The 12,629-nt window shown below is 39.3% G+C and overlaps 1 pseudogene; it reads right to left on the bottom strand.

Moving 5' to 3' along the window:
• Positions 1–326: 326 nt before the first annotated feature.
• Positions 327–923, bottom strand: LOC149185642 (ubiquitin receptor RAD23d pseudogene; annotated as a pseudogene).
• Between the last annotated feature and the right edge of the window lie 11,706 nt (positions 924–12,629).

Genomic DNA, 12,629 nt, shown 5'->3' with positions numbered 1-12,629 from the left:
GTACATACTTAGGGGAACATAATGCAAGTGTTTTCAGGTTATGTCACTGCTCACAGGTCCCAGAATGAGTCCTCCAAAGTACGGAAACAGGGGTAATATGGACGGTGACCAATGGTGACAAATTACTGTGTAACATAGCGCGTAAGGTTTTTTAACTGTGTTTGGGCGCCAAATCAAAGGTGTTGATTTTGGAAGCGATTGATTTGCGAGACATATAATTTGGAGCAGAGAGATCCTCACTAAGGATGACTCTACAATTATATGCAAAGTTTCTTAGTGCGTGAGCATGGATATATCTCTTGTTGTATAAATTGTATGTATATTGGTTAATCGTTGTGTGTTGGAGGCATTCCTGTCGAAGTATATTGTATATCCTGTAACTCTCCAGCAAGATGGTTGAAGAAATCCCCTTCAGCACCTTCAACCGGTTCATTAACAAAGCGGAGAAAATCAGCCTGGTGGTCTTGGATAAGCCGCATCAATTGAGGATTTTGTTTGCTCAACTCCTGAAGCATTGGCTACAATATTTGAGGGTTGGCCTAGACCATTGTACGTAGAGCTTGGAACTGTGGGTTGTTCCGTAAAAAGTCAAGAGCCCCAGCACCAACCGTTGTTGCTTTAGTCTTAGACAACATAACCACAAGGAATGTATTCTCACTGACTTTGTTTTCTTCAATTGTGGTTTCATCGTTCAACACCTTGCCCTGATAAATCAGCAGCTGCTGTTCACTCGGGTAAGTTTTTGCTCCTTGAATTTGCTCTATTTTCTTAACATTTAAAACAGTATCCGTGGGATGCACCTCGATATCAAAGTGGTTACCCTTCAAGGTTTTGACAGAAACCTTCATCCTGACGCCCGAATTCGGTCTCTACCGGCCTCCGAAGTGCTAAACTGTTCGCACAACAGGAAAAACGAGACAGAATATCGCTTGCACTGCCAATGAAACCAACGAACATTGTCCCTAAGTTCATTCCTCTGAGGCATTCCGCTTGTATTCTTAACACACATAGAAGTGGCAGCTCCATCATTTGGAATAGTAATTGAATGTCTATGATCAATATTCTTTTGCTTTTGAATATGTGATTTTGTGTCTCCCATTGCCTTTTTTATCTCCTGGAGTTCCTTGTTCACCACTGATTGCACCTTCCCTTATAGCATTGCTCTGTTGAATAGACTTCTTGCCATTACTAGAAGGTGCCACTATGCATTATCTTTCAAAATAACCAACATCTCCATCTTTGTCATGTCCATTGGTACTTCGAGGATTTCTATCCTCATCCATTCCATCAAAGAACTGAGACATTTCTATTAATGTGGTTTGAGCTGTTAAAAGGGCACCCTCATCAATTGGAGGATTAATTGGAACGACAGAGTTCAATGCTCATAAGCATTGGGGGCTGTTTATATTCTTTAAAGTTGCGGTTATTTGGCATTGTGTGAGATATATGTGCAACATTGTCATTAAATGGAGCAAATTGATGATGCATTACAGTTATTGAATATTCTAATCTTTTCCACTATTGATGTGATGGTAAAAGTCAGTAAGGAAACTCTTTTTAACATTCAAACTTGCTTGCAAAATGTACAAGACAAAGTTGATTTTTTGCAGCTCGAATCTCAGCTACAGCAGGAAGAATTAAAACAGTGGAGTCATCATTCTGAACCTATTTCTGTTCAGAAGATTGAAACAGACTCCCATAAACAACAAGACAATAATGTTACATTTCATTCAGATTTAGTACCCCATAAAGCAACAGTTGTACATGCAGATGCAGAAGTTCAGTCTGCACATCCCAAGCCCATCATCAGACCTTGGGAACAGCTTGTCCACAACAAGCACAGAACTGGTCTTGGATATGACAAGGACTTGTCCTTTCATATTCCAGACTACGCCAAGCCCATTCAGTTTCAGAGTGCTGGATTCATTCATGACAGTTCAACTACTCCTCATGACAGTTCAGCTTTAGCTGTTCCAAACTCTGCCCTTCTTCCACAGCGACAACAACAACAAAAAAAACAGATTGTAAAATGCCAACACTGTGACCGAGTTGGCCATCTGAAAGATCACTGTTTTGATCTTCATCCATGTAAGCACTGTCATAAAACCAACCATTCTTCACACAGATGCTTCAAAAGAAAACGTCCTGCAAGAACACAGATTCATCTTGGATGGATCGCTTCTTGGCAATGGGCATCAAAAACCAAGAAGATATTCCAAACACATGTCAGAACTTGTTCTAGAGTATTGAACAGTCTTGCAGTTGAGTTTTCTCCATCATCTCATCTTGTATCTCAGAGGGGGGGAAATGATGGTCATCTACAAGCTTCAAAGCCACATCAAGCGAGCCTGAGCCACAACCTACCACACCAGTTTCAGAGTTATAGCCAGAAACAAAGATGCCCATGAACATGCCTTCAGTTGGCAATCTGGGACACTTCCTCTAGCAGAAGACTTCAGCTTCTTGCCAGTTTTGGAAGAGTTCCAGGAACACAATTGAGAACACTTCCTCTAGCAGAAGACTCCAGCTTCTTGCCAGCTTTGGAAGAGTTCCAGGAATTACATTAAGCATTCCAGAGTTGTTGGTCATCCTTAAACCATCACAGGTTGAGACTTCCCTTTTCAGGTTGAAGTTCTCCCTTTTATGCGGGGTGAGACCTCCCTTTCATGGTTGAAGGTTTCCCTCTTCAAAACAATAGGAGCACTTCCCCTAGTAGAAGACTTCAGCTTCTTGCCAGTTTTGGAAGAGTTCCGGGAACTGCACTAAGCGTTACAGTGTTGGTGGTCATCCTTAAACCACCACCCTTTATACCAACATTTCATAGAGCACATTCATCCTAGTGCTGCCATGCATTTTTTGCACATTTTGTATTACAACTCTCTTCTTGGACTCATACATAACCCTTCGGATTAAGGGGGGGAATGTTGGACACCTAATCCTAAATGGGTTAGTTGGAAGCCAAATGGACAAAAGGAGTCCAAGAGACCTTGGGATGTGAAACCCAACGGTCACTTAATGTACTATAGATGTATATCTCTTGTTAATAAAAATTGTACTCACATGATTTATCTTTCCTATTTTATGTTTCACATGTGTGTTTAATAGGTTCTAACAAGATGAAGGAAAAGTGAGTGAGCCCCTTAGAAGCTTGTAATAGTACGCATCCTGAAAGGAACACACAAGCATAAAAAGGGATCATAAGCTAGCGTGCAAAATAGTTCACAGGTTAACCATGATGGGAATATACAACAACACACATTAAACACATTCATACTAATGCAAATGAAATAGTTCATAAGCATTAACACAAATGAAATGACATATATTGCAAACATAATAAGAATAGTCCTACTATATTCAAAACATATGCATGAAAACGTGCTGGATGTGAGATTTTATTAAAGTGAAAGTCCCGAGCATACATACAATTGACGAACCACTAGTCCAAATAGTGGAACATTAAGCCAACATGTTCTCCTCCAAAGAAAGATACTCCCTCTATGCTACAGAGAAGTGAATGCTCTCAACAAAACTCCCAAGCTTCTGATGCTAAGACAAAAGCCTGAACAAAATCCCTTTACATGACTTGTGAAGGTATATTTATAAAAAAAGGAGTGACTATTCATCTCCCTTTGTGACTCTTTGAATTCCCTCATGATTGTTTGACTTTCTTCAACCATGACCTTTGGACTTCATTATGAAATGACTCTTCACATTCCACAATTGACACTTGGAATTTCACTTACAATTAATTACAAAAACATATATTACAATATCACTCAGACTCATGTAAGAAAAAATTGGGTAGCATCAACCCGACAACCTAATAAGACAAAACACGTTAAGTTTGAGTTTGGAGAACTCCAGCTCAACCACTTCAACTTGTAGTTTCTCTGTCACATAGTGGTGCCAAGATTTGTACTGTGTGATGAATTCCCCAAACTATGCGATGGGATTAGGCTGGAAGCAGACTCTAGCCTCCATTGCATTTGGGTACAGTGATTTGGAACTAGTCTGAATATCCTTCTTCAGCAAGAGATACATAGTTCTGATCTAGACTAGGCCACCAATGTACTTCTTCATATTATTCCTATTCACCTCCATATCTTCCTTGATGGTGATCTTCCTGAGCTGGTCCAAGTATTGTTCAACCTCCTGCCTGACTCGATTTCTGCATTTAGCCTCAGTGAGTGATCCAACTAAAGGGATCTTGTGTGATTTCACCATGAAATAGATGCTATTGTATAATCGTGCGTATGACACCTAGATGTTTTCGATGAATGAGGGAAGCTGTTTATTACTCTGGATGATCATCCAAACTTGTGCTTTCTCCAACTCTACCTATTGCCTTGTTTTCTTTCCCGATCCAGACGGTGCCCCTTTGTGTTGCATTGACCTCTTATGCATGACATCGATGGATGTGTGGAAAACCTTAAGTGATTTAGCACTACCTTTGCACTTCTGTTGCATTCTGTGCAAGCAGACAATGTCTTGATGCATGGTGACAAGCTCCTCATAAAGGCTCTGCATGGTTTCTCCCAATGTTGAAACTTCACCAAGTGTGGCTTCCTTAAGTTCTTCCAGATATACCTGTGTGGGAGATGCTTTTGGACCTCTGCTTGGAGTTGCTCAATTTGTTTCCTTGCAGCCTATAAGTTATTTTCCATTTTTCTATTCTCGGCCATGAGATACTCAGTGTTTGACTTGGTTGCACTTGTGAATGCCAAGTTGGCTACAACAATGGATTCTATATTTCTATTAGTATCCATCACAATCACCCTTTCTCTAATGAATGTAGGAGATGTAATATTTTCCAGAAATTGTTTCTTTCTTGCTTGTACAATCATTTTCTGAAGCTCATTGTAAGTTAGCTTATACGTATCCATGAATAGACCATCATCAAGAGGAACAATTTCTTCTTCTTCCTTAGAGCTTGTTCTACTGTCAGAGGAGGGGGAGACTGAATGGTGACTTGCTGAGTACTCAACATAATATCAAAATCTTTTTTTAGCGGCTTTGGTTCCACCTCCATGTCCTGAATTACAATAAGTTTTTCAATTTCTTGACCAAGTTCCTTCTCCTAAACCTTTTTCTCTCTTCTTCTAATAGTCAGGTCTTCTCTTGTTCTTCGACATGTTTCTGTGTTGATTTTTCTTCCTCTATTCTCTTCCTTTCTTCTTCAAATATTTTATGTTCTTGTTCTTCCTTCTGCTTTAGTTCTTCTTCCTGCTTCCTATTTTTCCTCCTCTTTTCTGCTGGTATGGTTTCTTTTAGGATGATTGGATATGATTTCATCTTGCGACTCTTCTCTTCCCTTGGACTATGTGAAACCTTCCTCTTTCCCTTTTCGCACATTGGGTTACACCTTCATTATGGTGCTGCCTCTGGAGTGACTTATTTCTGAGGAGTAACCTGTGATGTTCCTGTGACGCCGACTGGTTCGTGGGATTTGGAGGCATTGTAACAATTCTTCATCTTTTCCTCCTCGAGCATGTAAAATGTCCTGCTTGGATATTGTAAATGAATCCTCGCACAATGTTCTTTACAAACATTCATATGATCATACAGATTGAAGTCCAAACAACTGAATGCAAATTGCTTCATCTCCTTGCCTTCGGTGTCTGTAACTTTCAGATTCTTGATCTCATACAATCCGATTTGCAAAGGAAGAACATGTCAAGGTGTTTTATTCTTCCTATGTAAAACTCCTGATAACCCTATGGAAATATGATAAGCAACTTCTTGCATGACCAACTTGTCGGTATCATACCTCGGTAGAAGATGTGGAGACTTTTGTCTGCCAAACACTCTGAGGAAATTGCCATCTGGTGAGGTAAACCAATCTGCTAATTCTGACACTGCTTCCATTCCCTCATGGGACATGCAAGGTGGCTCTTCCTCAAATATTAACTTGTACAATGGAATGAGGAAGTGATCAATCAACTTTTACGTGACTCCCTTGTAGCTGCACTTTGAAAAAATCTTGCAGTAAATGTGCACAACAATTTCTCTTGGTAACCAAGTTCAATTCATGCCAAGAAATGATTGAGTACATATTGCATCCAACAAATAAGCATACATGTAGAATCTGACTTTCTTACCCTTGGGAGGGTTCTTAGCATTAGTCACATGAATTCTCAACTTTTGAGCCAACAAATCCGATAGGTCAATGGTTTTCCTTCATTCACAAAGTGATTAAGGAAGAATGCCCTGCCTTCTGGAAATGTCTCAGTACTACTTTGGCCGTAGATTTGACAACATAGGACTATCAAGTACTGATAAGAATTCCTAAGAGATTTGGTCATGTAAGTGTTGCTAGTTGTCTGGCAGAGTTTGGAAGGCTCTTTCACCAAACCTTTGATGACATCCTTTCTGCTCAGGTAGTTGGTGACTGCATAAAAGTGGGAATACATGTATGATTTTGACATCAATAAATGATACATAAGCTCATAATCGTGTGCCAGGAAAGAGGCAAGCCTTTTTCCACTAGCACTGCTGAGAGTCATGGTCTTGTTATCTGTATGTGACAATATCTAGCTGACAATGTTTGCACATGGAAGAACTAAGTACCTCCATGCAATATTGTGTAGTCTTTTCCTTTAGACTTTGATGTACACCTGCCAGTATTCAAGATCTGCTTTGAATCTTTTTGCTGAGAATACCTCATTCACATTCTGCCATGTAATGTCCGACTCTTTCCCTATAAACAATTGAGTGTTTGAGAAAATTGGTAAGATCGCTGGAGTACTCTCAACTGTCTCTCTGGTGCTACTTTCTGTAGTGTCCTTTGAGACAGATATCTTGGGAGCCATAGTGACAATAAATGATCAAGAGAAGTGATCAAAACTACAGTACATGCAAAAGAGAAATGCACTCATGGAAAACATAAATTAGCTCAAGAAAAGTGACTCACAAAGCATGACCAAGGCAACAACCATAAGACTGAGGGAAACTACACAATTCCTAAACTAAGGGAAGAGTCTAGCCTCATGAACTGTGCATTGTGCAGTATCAATAGTCAAGGGAGAGGGTTGAGGCTTGAGACTGCATAATGCATTGTCTCAATCTGGGCAAACTGTGGGAGATACTGCACCAAGGTTGAGGCTTGATCCTTGGAACTACATAATGAACAATTTGAAAATGCAGGGACTACACATTATGCAGTTTCAGAGGCCAAGCATAAGGCTTAAGCCTTGTAGTTGTGAAATGAACAGTTGAACATGGAAACTAATGGCCAAGTAAAGGGAATATCTTCCCGGGAAGGGGATGGGAAAGTGGTAGATCTAAGTGATAGTGCAAGTAAGAGTGAAAATATGACCAAGGGGAAGATAGAATGGTGAATATCAAGTGCAGAAGATCCACATGCAAAAGCAAAAACAACATGCATAGGGAGTCGTTGAAACGATGACCACTAATTGATAAAAATAAGAAGCTTATGCGACACTTGTAAAAAGCAAACGACAAATTGAAACAACAGTTTTACAAGATAATATAAGTTAAAATGCCAATAACTATGAAAAGAAACAAGCAAAACAACACTCAGAAAAGTGAAAAAGCAACAGAAAGAGCCACACAAGACAACAAAAGCAAAACTCACTTGGAAAAGTGCCACAAATTCGATCGAAGGCTCTTTGATCTCCTTGGGAAAGTTATAGCACCAAGATCAAATGTGCAAATGAGCTCTAGGCACATCTATTATATAGATCTAGGTGGGATAAGGTTTATGAGGCACATGCCTAAAATCAAGGAAAAAGCGACACTTTGCAGAAAGTAAAAAATAACAACTTGTGCCATTCTTTGGGAAAGTAATTATCAACTCCCTATTTTCAAGGGATTTATTTCTTTTTTCTTTTTTTTTTAATTTTGTTTTTTTCTAGAAATTGACCTTTCAGATTGCTAAGAAGGATTTCACAATTCCCAACCACAAAGGACTGGGCAATTCCTTGGCTCAGTGTGTTGTACAATTTCTAATGGCAAGGGAAGATTTTGTGCAATTTCTGAGCTCAAGGCTGGCATGCCTCTCTGGATTTCACAATTCAGATCCTCAAGGTTGGTCTGCCTTCCAAGATTGTGCAATTTATGGAGGAAATATCGAGAAAGCTGCAAAGTCAAGACAAGAGATGGCTTGTGTTTGAAAAGGTTCAGATCAGGATCAAAACAAGGCATCACAAGCACTGCATGAAATGCTAAGTCTTAATATAACATGAATACTTGATGGCAGTGAATGATGAGCTCTTATGGGTAGAAGGGTGGATTCAAAATCAAAGCTTGGGAAATTTTTTGGAGGGTGGTTGTAGTAGCTACAACAATTAGCGACACACTGGTATAACTCCAGCTCTCTATATGGGTCTTAACTCGTGTAAAAAAAAGTCTAACTCTTCAAGTAGTGTTTTTCATTTCATTGACCACCATAGCTTCTTTACTTAGCTCGAGTTAAAGATATAGTACCTACCATTCTCTTCATCAGCGACACACTAACAAAGACAAGTCAAACTCAATTCTTTCGACCGAGGATGGGGAGTATATAGAGAAACGAGTGAAAAATGATTGTTAGAGACTTGGTTTTCATCTTTGGTGTTGCTCCACTGAAAAGAGGCCTGGACAATACCCTGACGGAGTCACTTCAGGGACATAAACATTGCTTCGCTTCCAACAAGCCCAGACATTACCCTGATGGAGTTGCTTGCTTCATCACCCTACATAGTAATCCTTTCTCTTCTTTCACCCTTTATTTCTTTATTTTTGGCATTTTATTCATAGAACTGTGCATACACACTTATTGATTTCATGGGGCAGAAGAGGGATCCCAATTTATTGAGAGCATAGGAGGTTTGCCATTTAGATAAGGATATTTATACACCTCTAAAATAAAGTTCACTTGTTAAATTTTCCTCCCTTCCTTACTCTACTCAGCTTAGTTGACAAGGAAAAACAGGCCAATCATTAAAACCGATTAGAGTAGGTGGTACTAGTTATAGATTCAAGAATTGTGATTCCACTATGATTCTATATGAGAAAGAATGTATTTTCCATTAGGATATCATCGACTAAAAGGTGCAAGATCCACTCAAAGAGCATTGGTAGCATAATCAGTTGTCTCGAGTGATAGAAGCTGATCCTTGCAGAAAGTGACAGAAGAAGGGTTCACGACGAGGGACTGTGTCATCAATCCGGGCCAGAGAGAGGCCAATGCAGAGGCTGAGGAGGGCAGAAAGAGGCTCACGCAGAGCCACACAGAGACTAGGAGGGTTGACGCAGTTAACTGAGGGCGCTGTTTTTCCAGTGTCGGGATTGTGTAGATCCTAGAGGTTTAGTCCTTCAGCTTTTGGGGCATCGGAAGCTGTGGGCAGTTTGCGAGAGCGAAGCTGGTGGGGTACTATGGCCAGAACAATACCTATCAGGGAAAAACCAAGGTAGAGGGAGTTTCTACCGAGGCAGATTTCTAGCCAAGAAATCCGGATCAGTGTTGTGGGTGCATAGACGATCGGAGAGGGGCGACTTGACAATTGGTAGAAGGATTTCCAGGAGGGAAATCGGGACTCAGAGGGAGTCCAACAGAGAAATTCTTGGTGAGAAGTAGAGAGACTCAAAAGGATTCGAAAGGAGAACTTCCAGAGGGAAGTAGAGAGACTCAGAAGAGTTGACAGAAGAGCAGTGACATGGCCATGAATGGGCTAAGGGATCAAGACACGCTGGATGGGGCATCCAACTTTGTGGTCTGTAAGTCCACGATCTTGTCCATTCTAGATAGACATCACATCAAGGGCTTCGCCTTGAGAGTAATGGCTATCCTAGTTGACCCGATAGTTAATGAGAAGTACGAAGAGGCAATGGCCAAGGAACAATGCATCATCCTTGATGGGGTCAGGGATTATGTGGTCCAACATATTTCTGAAAAGGAGACGACAAAGGAAATGTAGGACACCTTGAAGATATTGTACAAGCATACTTCTGTGCAGAGAAAGATGTTACTTGAGAATCAACTATGGTCATACTAGATGCAGAAGGGGGAGCAGATAGATCACTTCCTCGGTCGGCTGAAGGAGATCCGGGACCAGTTGACTTCCATAGGAGCCATGCCGGATGAAGAGGTGATGGTAAGGAGCACACTTAACGCAACCTCTAAGGATTGGGAGACATTTGTCCAGAGCATACTAGGTAGGGCAGATCTTCCAGATTGGGAAGAATTGTGGGTGGCTCTTCGCCAAGAGGAGATCGGGTGGTTGAGCAAGGCAAGAAGTAACAATAAAGGAGTTAGGATCAAGTTTTTCCACTATGGGGAATTGGGTCATTGTGTGAACCAATGTCCGAGGAATAAGAACAAGGGAGAGACGTCTGACTCTAAGGAAGCGCCAGCGAAGGCAGAGAAAGAATAGTTGAATTGAGGCTTTTGTGATCCATAATAGTTGAAAGAATAACTTCGGCGTAAATCACATGTAGACATACATTTGTCGATGCGTTTCGAACCAACTAGTGTGATTCATCGTCAGGACAAGTTGAAGAAACAGAACCATCTTAGCATGATAAATACTCTGAGCAGAGTCTCCAACGGCTAAATTGACTAACGGCTAATTTTGACCTTAGGACCCAGGTCTAATTATTATTTATTAATTTATTATTATTATTATTTTTATTGTTATTTATCTTAATATTATTTATGGAAATAAGTTAAATTAGGTAAAAATACATAAATAAAGTAATATTAATGGTTGGTTTAAAAATAAATTTAATTATTTATTTAAATTATATATATATATATATATATATATATATTAATTAAAGTTATAGTATTAGGTTAATAAGATAAAAGTTAGGATTAAAAGTAAAATAATTTCAATGGTTAGTTAAAAAAATAAAAATAAAAAATAAAATAAATAATAATAATAATAATAATTTATTTATTTATTTAAATTAATTCATATATATATATATATATATATATATATATATATATGATGATGATGATGATGGTTAACGTCCGCTTAGACCAAATAATGGTCTATCGGACCTAAAGAAACAAATTATCTATTTTGATTTAAGATTTTATTCCTATGCTCAAAAAGCTTGGAGAGAAGCCTCCCAAGCTCACTATAATTTTGACATTGTAAAAGGCTAGGAAGGTCAGTATTGTAACAAAGATTGTGAAACTGAGATCTAATGTGGTTATACGCGGGGCACTCTAAGAGGAAGTTGTTTTCATCATCGATGTTCCTATTCTCACATATATGGCAGATCCTTTCCGTCCATGGCAGTTTTAGGAACTGCCCAACGACCTGTTTCACTATGGAGCTCATGAGAATTCGTTCTAATCTTTGCTATATTAATTTTCTTCTTTGAGCTAGTTAAAATAGAGAGATACTTTTGATCTTCTAGGGTGGGGTTGATGACCTTCTTATAATAACTTAATTTTCTTTTAGCCGCTAAGTCTTTCTCACACCACATTTTTTCTTTGAACTTAGAAGTAACAATATCTTTAATGTTATTTATGTTTTGCAATGCATCATTTTCGTTGATCTCCCAATAGTTTAACCAGGCCCTTGTGTCTTTATGCCACCCTCGATTGAGCCTTAGGTGGTTTTGGCTAGAATTTAAAGCTAGCGTAGGAAGTCTATGATCGTCTATGTTACTGATTTTGTGCTTGTACAACAGAAACCTAAGCATAGCTAGGTTCTCAATAGGGGAAAGAGCTGCTTCTATAAGGAGAATATGATAGGGTGTATTACTTTTAATTTTCAGGTTATAAGTTATAAAACGCTTCTGGATTTGCTCAATCTTTCTCCATGATTCTCTAGAGATGCTGCAACCCCAAACCTCACAACCATATAAGATAACAGGAGTGACTAAAGTTTCAAAGAGGAACTTCTTTTTATCCCACATTACAAGGTTTGCTAATTTACAATTATTTTCAAGACCAAAGTAAGCTTTCCACCCCACATTAATCCTTTTCTCAATGCTATGGTTCCAGTTGAGCTTGTGATGAATATCAATTCCTAGGTACTTGTAAGAATACACTTCCTCCAAGTTATTATTGTCATACATAAAATTAGCGTAAGTGTCCATGGATTTGATAATCATAACTTTTGTTTTGTCAGTGTTAACAGTCATACCCATGGTAGAGCAGAAATCCTTAAGAAGCTTGAGTTGCTTATTAATATCATATGGGCACCTTGCCAAAAGAACAATATCGTCAGCATAAAGAAGAAGGATGACGACTATCCCAGCTAAGATCGTGCCATCACATCCTGCTTCCTCTAAACAGCCTTCGAGCTTATCGACGTAAATGCCAAATAGGGTAGGGGAGAGGGGGTAACCTTGTTTAACTCCGATGTTACACTTAATATCTTTCGACCACCCTTCATTGCTCTTTAGCTTGGCAATTACATTCTCGTATAACCTTATAGCGGTAGCTCTCAACTCGAGAGGAACCTTTAGCTCTTCTAATTTATTCCAAAGGTTGTATCTAGGAACCATATCGAAAGCCTTTCTAAAGTCCACAAAGCAACAAAATAAATTGGATTTATCATTACGACATTCCTCTGCATTGATCCTAAGCGTAACAAGGTGGTCTGTTGTTGAGTGATGCCTTCTGAAACCTGCTTGGCCTTTAGCCCGCTTACCTTCACTTTCAA

The sequence above is a fragment of the Pinus tabuliformis genome, chromosome 3_1 (assembly GCF_031772625.1).
Source record: "Pinus tabuliformis cultivar Carrire ecotype Pingquan chromosome 3_1, CPIR1, whole genome shotgun sequence".
Taxonomy (NCBI): Eukaryota; Viridiplantae; Streptophyta; class Pinopsida; order Pinales; family Pinaceae; genus Pinus; species Pinus tabuliformis.
This window is presented reverse-complemented; position numbering and strand designations above follow the sequence as displayed.